Below are 10,378 nucleotides of genomic sequence, written 5' to 3' on the forward strand. Positions count from 1 at the left end.
ATCGATACAAAATATTTTTAAAGTTTGTAAACTTTGCCAACATTAAAAATCAGAAGATGAAGGCACTGTATTTAGCTCTCTGATTTAGTTTATAACTCTTTGTATTTCTTTTTATTAATTTTTGGGAAATTCTTTTTTTAAAGAAGAAAATACAAAAATAGCTTTAAAATTTTTTAAAAATTGATTTTAGAAAGAAGAAAGGGAGAGAGAGAAAGAGAAACATTGATGTGAGAGAGAGACATTGATCCGTTGCCTCTCCTATGTGCCCCAACTGGGATCTAACTCACAACCTAGGTATGTGCTCTAACCAGGAATTGAATCGCCACCTTTTGGTATACAGGACGATGTTCCAGCCAACTAAACCACACTGGCCAGGGCCAAAAAAATATCTTTTTAAAACTACCAAAAAAAATTGCTAAAGGTTTATTTGTAGCTATTGTAGGATCTTTTCTCATTTGTTCCAAGCCTCAGAGAAGATCTGAGGTATGCATAGTGTTAATTGTGGGCCATGTGGCAATTAGGATGGAGGAGCAGGCTCCTCTGAAAACATGTTTGGGATTTTCCTCAAAACACATATTTTCCAAATGGATATTTGAAAACCTTTGATTAAGCAAGCCAGCCTTCTTGTTTTCTTGTCCTGTATCAAGATTCAAACTAAGTTGGCCACCCACTGATATGAATCTGTAAATAGACTAAATCCTCCCTTTGAACATACTGGTCTCTAACTTGCTATCTTATGAAAATGTTTGGAAGATGACAACATCAAATGGCTCAGCAGAGACGAGCATGTCTGCTTTTTGCTAAGGAGACTAGAAGGCTATAGGTCTCTTGAGGAGGAAGGGAACGCCAGGGAATTACAGACCACAAAATATGCTTGCCAAGAACCCAGACTCCCTAACCCCTTCCTAGCACTGTGTGTGTGTTTTGTGTGTTGTGCATGCTGTGTGGTTTGTGTGTAGGGTGGCTGTGGTGTGTGGTGGGAGTGGTGTGTATATGGTGTGTGTGTGTGTAGTATGTGGTGTGGTGTGTATGATGTGTGTGATGTGTTGCTACGTGTGCTTGGTGTCTATGTGTGGTATGGTATGTATAGTGTGTGTGTGTGTATGATTTGTGGTGTGTTATGTGTAATGTGTCTATGGTATATGTGTGTGGTGTGGTGCATGTGGTGCATGTGGGGTGTGTGGTGTGTGTGTGTGTGTGTGTTGATAGCGGAAGAGTCTACAGAGATGTATGTTTCCACTTAGCCTTGTGCTTTGTGTTGGGAGAGAGAAATGAGAACAGTTTTGCTTTTTTGTTTGTTTTATTTTTTGTTAATCCTCACCTGAGGTTATTTTTCTATTGATTTTTAGAGAAAGTGGACGGGAAGGGGAGAGACACAGAGAGAGAAACATTGATGCGAGAGAGACACATCCACTGGTTGCCTCCCACAAGGGTTCCTACTGGGGCTGGGGATCAAGCCTGCAACCGAGGTACATGCCCTTGACAGGAATCAAACTTGAGACCCTTCAATACTCAGGCTGATGCTCTATCCACTATGCCAAACCAGCCATAGCGAGGAGAACAGTTTTTAAAAATATTTTTAAAATTTAGATATAATTGACATATTGGTTTTTAGTATAGAGCATAATGATTTGATATTTATATGTATATAAAGTGAAATAATCACCACAATACGTCTACTGATGTCCATCACCACAGTTACAAAATATTTCGTTCATGACATAAATTTTTAAGATCTACTCTCTTAGCAACTTTTCAAAGTACTATTAATTATTGTCACTATGACTTCTTTTAGAAAATATATTAATTGTCAATAACTGAAGCCCAATTTTTCTTTCCCTTACCTCCCAGTATTCCACATGTTCGTTCATTTCTTCATTTCACTTTTTGTCCTAAAATGAATCCTTTCTGCTCCCATCTTCTTAGATATTTTCCCCATAATCTCCCTTTTTTCTATTTTCTAAATTTTATTTTTTCTCTATTTCTCCTAATTCTGCTATTAAACTTCCTCCCTCCAATTCACTTTTCTCTTGCTATCCTCTCTTGGAGCTGTAAGTCAGAGAATTTGAACTTGACCCAGTGCACAGCCAGAAGCATCAGCTATACTCTTATCATGTTTCTTTAAAACAAAGCCTGCCAGCATGAGAGACTTGTAGTACACTGTAGTACATGTGCCCACGTCTCTGCTTTTGTTCTGAATTCTGAGTTCACATCATGATTTTAATGGTTGCTAATCAAATAGAGGTGGCTGTCATTCTACTTGTTGATAAGTTGGCAAGGAGCAAAAGAACCAAAAGTGTGACAGGGAGTTGTGTTGGAGAAATATATGAGCAGTTGTGTTTCTTCCACAGTTCAGGCTGATTTTAATTCTCTTTACCTTGTGGTTATGATAGGTATCTTCAGAGTTTCTATATTTAAAGTGAAGCTTTAGGAGTAATTTGGGAAAGATGTCGCAGCTGCAGAAAACTGGCAAAACAACCAGGTTGGTAGCGTGGAGAAAAGAGGTGAACTAAGTTAAGAACCATCTGAACATTTCTTTTCCATATTAAACCTTCAGCACCTCTGCACCCTACACCAATCACTATTTCCTATCTGCCTCTATGCTTATGTCCATGTCCCAGCAAAGCTTTAGCACAGCGGGGTGAGACTAGGTTTGAATTCCAGCAAAATAACCTCTCTAAGGCTCAGTTACTTCCATCTAAAATAGGTACAATAGGACCTGTTGTTAAAGTAGATGGCCCAAGGAAAATGCTTGGTGCTGTGTCTGACACCAATAAGTGCTTAATGGTTATTATCAGTACTCACTATTGAGGAAGTCCCGGGTCCAAAGTAAGTGAATGGAGAGCTATAGGTGCACATGTCCCCCCCTACTCCAGGGAGAGTCCGAGAACCTCTAACCACACACACCACAGTGACTGCCCTGCTACCCAGGTTGGAGCCCCTCCTAACTTTGCCCACTTCATAGTGAACCAGGAACTTTTCTGAAGGAAGGTGAGAAAAGTCTTTTACTGATGTGATAGCCATTTCCCCCTTATATCGGTTATTTACTACTGTGCAACAAATCAACCCCAAATGGCCTAAAGCAATAAGCATTCTTCTTTGCTCATCGCTGTGCAATCTGCATTAGGCTCAGTTGGACTGTTCAGCTGGTCTTGCCTTGGTCCACTGGTGGGTCAGCTGGAACAAGGGGTCTCAGATGGCTCCACTCACTTGTACGGCGGTTGGTGCTGGCTGTTGGCTGGGCCTCTCTCTTCATTTGCTCTTCTCATCCTCGGGGAGGCTAGCGGGGCCTCTTCACAAGGCGGCAGCATTCCAAGAAGGCAAGAGCAGGAGCTGCAAGGCCTCCTGGAAGCCTAGACTGGACATTGCACTTCTGCCACAGCCTCCTAAAGTCCTCTTCAGGTTCAACATGCGGGTAAATAGGCTCTACCTCCTGTGGGGGACACACAGCCAAGTCCTACCGCAAAGGGATGTGCATACGGCAATGGGAGAAACCACTGTGTCCATTTTTTTTTCTTTTTGCAAGTAATCTACAAAGTCCACCTCTGCCATAATCAGTCACATCTCTTCTCTCTATAAATACACACTTGTCCCCCAAAGACTCCTCCCATTAGGACATCAAGCTTGAAGTCTGGGATCTGGATGAGGTCCCACTGGTACATCATAAAAAACATCATAGTATATGTTTAGGGTAGAATGGTGCAGAATGGCGGAGACAATATTATTTCTCCTCATGTTTATTAAATTGTACACCATTGTATGAGCTTCTTTCACCCCCACCTCCTTACTCGATTCCCCATTGGTTGGCTAGGCTCAAAGTATTCAGGCATCAACTTAAAGCCAAACCCCCGTGTCTCTCCTCATTCCACACGTTTCTCACGAAAAGCCAATAAAAAGGTGGGGCCTCGCTGTAGTAAATTTTCCCAGATGCTTCTGTCCATTTTTCATGAGAGTCTCCATACACAAGTCACTGTTTAACTTCCTGGGTATTATAGTTTACTGTCTGATGTCTTAGTCATTTCCAGCATCCTGGGAATAAAGCAGGGAGTAGGTAAGAATTATTATCCCTGACATACTGCCCAGTCTGCGGCTTAGTTAGAAAGAAAATCAGCCATACCTGAATCCCCACTGCCTCTCAAATTAGAATGTGAATAAAATGCTGTGTTGAGTTGTTTCTTCAATGTTTCACAGATATTCTGATATAATTGCAAAATTGCTCAGTCAAGCAGTTGTAATTAAAGTTGGCTTGCACTGTGAAGCCATTTTCTGAAGATGTAAGAATAAATTAGTTGTGATGATTAAAAAATGTTAAGGAAAAAAAAACAACCCTGTAGGTTGCTTAGTGTAAAAAAACAACAACCAAAAAACAAAAAAATGTTAAGAAAATTCTATTCCATAACGATGAAATTACTTCAAACCTTTAGAAGTTACCAGAAATCAACTGGGAAATTTGGAGTATTACAAGGGAGTAACGAAAAAGTTGTCCTTTTTGACCATAGATTAAGCTATTTTGTAATTTTCCTCCAAAAAGAAAAAAAATACCAAAACACTTTCAACCCAAACCTTCTCAATAATGCTGAGTTTCTCTATGCACCCTAATTGTTCTTGGTCCACATTCCCAGCTGCTTTAAAAAAAATTTTAATATATTTTTTATTGTTTTCAGAGAGGAAGGGACAAGGAGAGAGAGATGGAAACATCAATAATGAGAGAGAATCATTGACTGCCTGCCTCCTGCATGCCCCATACTGGGGACCGAGCCCGCAGCCATGTGCCCTGACCGGGAATCAACCCTGACCTCCATTCTCAGGTCAATGCTCAACCACTGAGCCATGCTGGCCCGGCCCCAGATGTTTTTTTGTGATCCAAACATCTGTTTACTCTCAGAAGAAGCAAGCAAAAGGAAACACTGAAGGACACCTCTTTCGACTTTGACCTTGACAAACATTTTAACTCAATCAACTTCACTGTATTAAGGACCAAATGGACAACCTTTCTGCTGGTGGACCCGCCTAGTAAAGCATTGCTGAAGTCTCCCCTCCCAGGGTCATCACGTCTGAGTCAGAGTTCCCCCAAGGGCCGGGACAGCTGTGGAAGCTCTTTATGGGAGGCTTGAGTTTGAACAACCCATGAGAGTTTGAGGAGCCACGCTGCGCAATGGAAATGCTCACAGACTGTGGTGAGAGGTCCAAGTACCAAGTTCTCCAAGGCTTTAGGTTTGTCACGATGCCACTGTGGAGGAAGTGGGTGCAGCCATGAATGCAGGGCCCACAAGTGGTTGGAAGAGCTGTGGAACCAGAGGGGGCTGTCTCAAGAGAAGAGTCTCAAAGACCTGGTGCCCACTTCACTGTGAAGAAGACTTTTGTCGGGGGTGTTAAAGAAGACACTGGAGAGCATCACCTAAGAGGTTATTTTGAACAGTCTGAGAAAATCGAAGTGATTGAAATCATGACTGACTGAGGCAGTGGCAAGAAGAGAGGTTTTGCTTTTGTAACCTTTGATACCTATGACTCTGTAGATAAGATTGTCATCCAGAAACACCACATTGTGAATGGCCACAACTGTGAAGTAAGGAAAGGCCTATCCAAGCAGGAGGTGGCTAGGGCTTCGTCCTACCAAAGAGGTCAGAGTGGTTCTGGAAACTTCGGAGGTGGTCATGGAGGTAGTTTGGTGGGAATGACAACTTTGGTTGAGGAGGGAACCTCAGTGGTCGAGGTGGCTTTGGTGGCAGATGTGGCGGTGGTGGATATGGTGGCAGTGGAGATGGCTATAATGGATTTGGTAATGATGGACACAATTTTGGAGGCAGAAGCTACAGTGATTTTGGAAATTACAACAATCAATCTTCAAATCTTGGACCCATAAAAAGAGGAAACTGGAGGCAGAAGCTCTGGCCCCTGTGATGGTGGAGGCCAATACTTTGCCAAACCATGAAACCAAGGTGGCTGTGGTGCATCCAGCAGCAGCAGTAGCAGTGGCACAAGGTTTGAATTACTGCCAGGAAACAAAGCTTAGCAGGAGAGGAGAGCCAGAGAAGTGACAGGGAAGCTACAGGTACAGCAGATTTGTGAACTCAGCCACGTACAGCAGTGGCAGGCCTCGCTGCTACAAAGACATGTGTTAGACAATACTCATGTGAATGAGCAAAAAACTTGAGGACTGTAATCATGATGCTGATCAAATGTGTCTTTAAAAAAAAGAACCAACTAGACACCCAAAGTCTATAAGGGGCCAGGAGTGAGATTAGGAAACAGCCTTGTATGCCACTTTCACAAGCAGCCTCACAACTCTACACAACTCTGTAAAGCAAAGCAGTTCGATTTCCCACAGGCATGAGTTAGCATCTCACATTTCCCAGGCAGCTGTGCTGTGTGTATGAGGCAACATCTTTTTTTTTTAATTTATTTATTTTTTCTTTTTTTTTTTTTTGAGGCAACATCTTTCAGTGGTTATTGTCTGCCTGCCTGGGTTTGAATCTGGGATCATGGCTTACTAGCTGTGTAACTTTGGGCAAGTTGTCTACCACTCTGTGTCTCAGTTTCTTTATCTGTGAAATGGGAATAATAATAATACCTCTCTCTTTGGGTTATTGTGAGGATTATATGATTAGAAGTATGCTTGGTACTCAGAAATGTTATAAGTATCCAATAAATTAATTAACAATAAGAAGAAATTTTTAAAAATCTTTGATGAATCTGTGTGCAGAGAGGGAACATTAATATATACATTAAAATATCCAGTTAACTTGAAGGGGTATTGTGAAAGGGGGCTTTTCTGGGTTATGAGACTATAAATATAAAAATAACTACAAAATATAACAATAACTACAAAATATACTTTCCTCCTTGAGGAATGAGCCCTTATGATTCCTTTTTTTTAGGGATTCCCACTCTCCCACATCCATTCTCCCATGGGAACAGTAACATTCAGTGTTTAAGGGCATGAGGTTTGGAGTGAGATACACATGTGTCATCACTCAAGCTCTGTGACCTTTGAGCAAGTCTCGGTTTCCTCATCTGTAAAATGGGTGTGAGGTTTAATATGAGAACTAAAAAAGACAAACAAGTACTAGTAAAGCTCTTAACACTTGGCTCAATAAAATATTATTATTATTATTATTATTATTATTATTACTATTACAAATGTTTCCCCTAATCTCAGATCATGTTATCCAGACTGAAGCTCTGGAAAGCAGGGCCTTTATCTCACTCCTCATTCAGGCCCCTACAACGGTCATTTATGATCATCAGCAAGTGATAGTTGTTGATAATATAAAGATGATTGATGCTAGAAAGCCTGGAACATTTTTGGAGGGCCAAAGAAAGAACAAGAAAAATCCTGGCCTGGAACATCCCAGAAGATCCATGCTGAGGCCAAAAGAGAGGTGGTGATACGGAGGAAGCCTGTGCTTTCCCCATCCAAAAAATCCTTTGGTCAAGAGCCCCGTTCTTGATCAAAGGGAGCTATTTATTACCTGATTCATGTTACTGTTGAAAAATTGGCTCTGTGCTTTTCAACTTAGTTTTTTCAAGATCCCATTTTCTAGCTTTACATGAACAATAATTAATTACTAAATGAACTCATTAAAACACACACACACACACACACACACACACACACACACACACACACACACAAAACCACCCAAGAGTCTCATTCTTGGCTTTGCCACTGAGTTGCTGGGGAAATCATCTGCTTTCTTTTGGGTCCTGGTTTCCGCATTGAAGGTTGTCGGGAAGGTTCTCTTTACCTCTGAGATGGGGAGGGTTCCAGATGGACCCTGTTGCAGCCAGTTCATCCACCATTCAATTCTGGAAAGGAAACCAAACAGACAAGATGAGGAACTTCCTTTCAACAAATATCTTGTCATTATGCTGATTTTTAAGTCACATAATCAGTCTAAAAGCAAATCTCACCTCAATGGAATTTATAAGAGGATTAGGAAATGGAGAAAATGGGGGCATGTTAGCAGGCCCATTTGATTTAATTTAGGCCCATTTCCTTCCATCCTTTACTGTTCTTAACTGGTTAGGGTGGAGAGCACAAACAATTCGTTGGCTTCCGCGCCTGTGTTTAAGTTTCTCTATTCCCGGCTGGCTAATGTCTAACTTACTTTTAAGGGCCTCATCCTTAGTCATGGTACTAAAGAAATGTGAATAAAGAATCTCTTTGGAGATGGCCTGAATAACAAGAAAAACCCTGGTGAGGAAAAGACACTTTCCCTAAGGACTCTTTTAATCTCAATCCAGAGAAAAAAATGTATGTCACTTTGACTCAGCTGTGAGCTTGGAATCTAAAGCCATTTTCTACTTTGCTATCTTGATTTTTTTTGGAGATTCCTGCGTATGCCAAATAATCATCCTGTGTCAAATGAAATTCCACCCAACTTGATTGGCATGGAGATAGTTCATACATTTTTTTTATCGTCGTGGATTATGAGCAGATTAAATATATTAATGAGAGCTGCTGTCAATTTATCCAAAGCCAGCCACATCGAAATCTCCCTGAGATTTGGCCAAACTCTAGATCACATTGTCCTGTGCAAAAATAAGGCACTTTGAAAGGCATGATGTCCAACTTTTCCTTCTTGACTTTTGGCTTTAACCAAGGAGAAGATAGGCCATTAATTAATTTTGAAATTGTACCAACATTTGTGTAGCTCTTCAGGTGTTTAAGCACTCTCCCATACATGAAATAAATGTATCCTTACGACAATTCTTTGAGGGAGAATTGTCAACCTGTTAATCTTTTTCAGATAACTTATTTGTTCACGCTTTACAATGTTCAAACTGCAACTTTAATTCTGTCAGTAAATTAGTAATCTTAGTGTTGTCATTATAATTTTATTTTATTTTTATTTATTTTTTTTAAAATATATTTTATTGATTTTTTACAGAGAGGAAGGGAGAGGGAGAGTTAGAAACACAGATGAGAGAGAAACATCGATCAGCTGCCTCCTGCACGCCCCCCACTGGGGATGTGCCCGCAACCAAGGTACATGCCCTTGACCGGAATCGAACCCGAGACCCTTGAGTCCGCAGGCCGACGCTCTATCCACTGAGCCAAACCGGTCAGGGCGTCATTATAATTTTAAAATGAGCAAATTGCAATTTGAAGTTTTAGTGGCTTCCCCAAGGTTTGCAGCTGCTCCGTGTCAGTCCACTGTGGACCCCAGCTCTCAGTCCCAGCTCAGGGGCCAACAACGAGGTGTTCTAACTGCACACGACACCAAGTCAACGCGGGACCAGCTTCTGAGCCTCAGAACCTCCACTCCCCTCTCTCTGTAAATCTACTGAGGCCCTATTCAGAGTGCTTACCTTATACTCTTTTAATTAATGGCTTGCTGACCTGCAGTCTCCACTCTGTTTGTGAGCTTAGGGCAAAAACTCTCTTTGATTCTCTAATGCCCAGTATAGTGTCTCTCATGTAGGGAAACTTGATGTCTGTCAAGAAACAAACAGCCCTAGCTGGTTTGGCTCAGTGGATAGAGTGTCGGCCTGCAGACTGAAGGGCCCCGGCTTCGATTCCGGTCAAGGGCACATGCCTGGGTTGTGGGTTCGATCCCCAGTAGGGGGTGTGCAGGAGGCAGCCGATCAATGATTCTCTCTCATCATTGATGTTTTTATCTCTCTCTCTTTCTCCCTTCCTCTCTGAAATCAATAAAGGTATATTAAAAAAGAAACAAACAAATTTACCTCATTAGGCAGATCCCCAAACGTACAAAGTATCTTACAGATATTACAATTTTTGCACTTAAATATTTTAGTGTAAATTAAAATTTTGATTGCTTCTGATAAGGAGAATTAAGAGGTCTTGTATATGAAACCATTTATTTTTCCTTAGACAAATGTTGTCCATTCACTTGGATCTAAGCCTTGGAACCTTATCAACCAACAAATATTTGAGTATCTACTATGTACAAGACACTGTGCTAGGTGCTGTAGGGGATCAAAGAAATACAAGAGGCGAGCCCTTCTCACAGGGAATTTATAACTTTGTGGAAGGATTGGCTTCTCTTTATCCACTGAAAGGTCTTTCCATGGAGTTTATGGTACAAATAATAGTCATAGGGTGGGAAGTACCACGACAGAGTGAATGTGAGGACGTTTCTCAGAAAGCCATTCAACTGTCTACGGAGGGTATATTTCAGGACCAGCTATGGCTGGTTAGGGAGATGAGCTGATTCTTTAGAAGTTAATTCTCCAGATAAATAAAAGGGACACTGCAGAAGCCTACATGTTACAAATGCACCTCGTGGGGAAGTGTGAGGAATAGTAACCCTTTCATCTTCAAGGCGAGAAAAAATATTGCATGGGTCGGAGACAAACAAGCCATAAATTTCAGGCTTGAGCCCCACAAGAGCAACTTCCTGAATACGGC

The 10,378-nt window shown here is 41.3% G+C and overlaps 1 pseudogene; it reads left to right on the forward strand.

Annotated features, from left to right (window-relative positions):
- Positions 1–2,447: 2,447 nt before the first annotated feature.
- Positions 2,448–6,013, forward strand: LOC102426312 (annotated as a pseudogene).
- The last annotated feature ends 4,365 nt before the right edge of the window (positions 6,014–10,378 follow it).

The sequence above is a fragment of the Myotis lucifugus genome, unplaced genomic scaffold (genome assembly GCF_000147115.1).
Source record: "Myotis lucifugus unplaced genomic scaffold, Myoluc2.0 scaffold_200, whole genome shotgun sequence".
Classification (NCBI taxonomy): Eukaryota; Metazoa; Chordata; class Mammalia; order Chiroptera; family Vespertilionidae; genus Myotis; species Myotis lucifugus.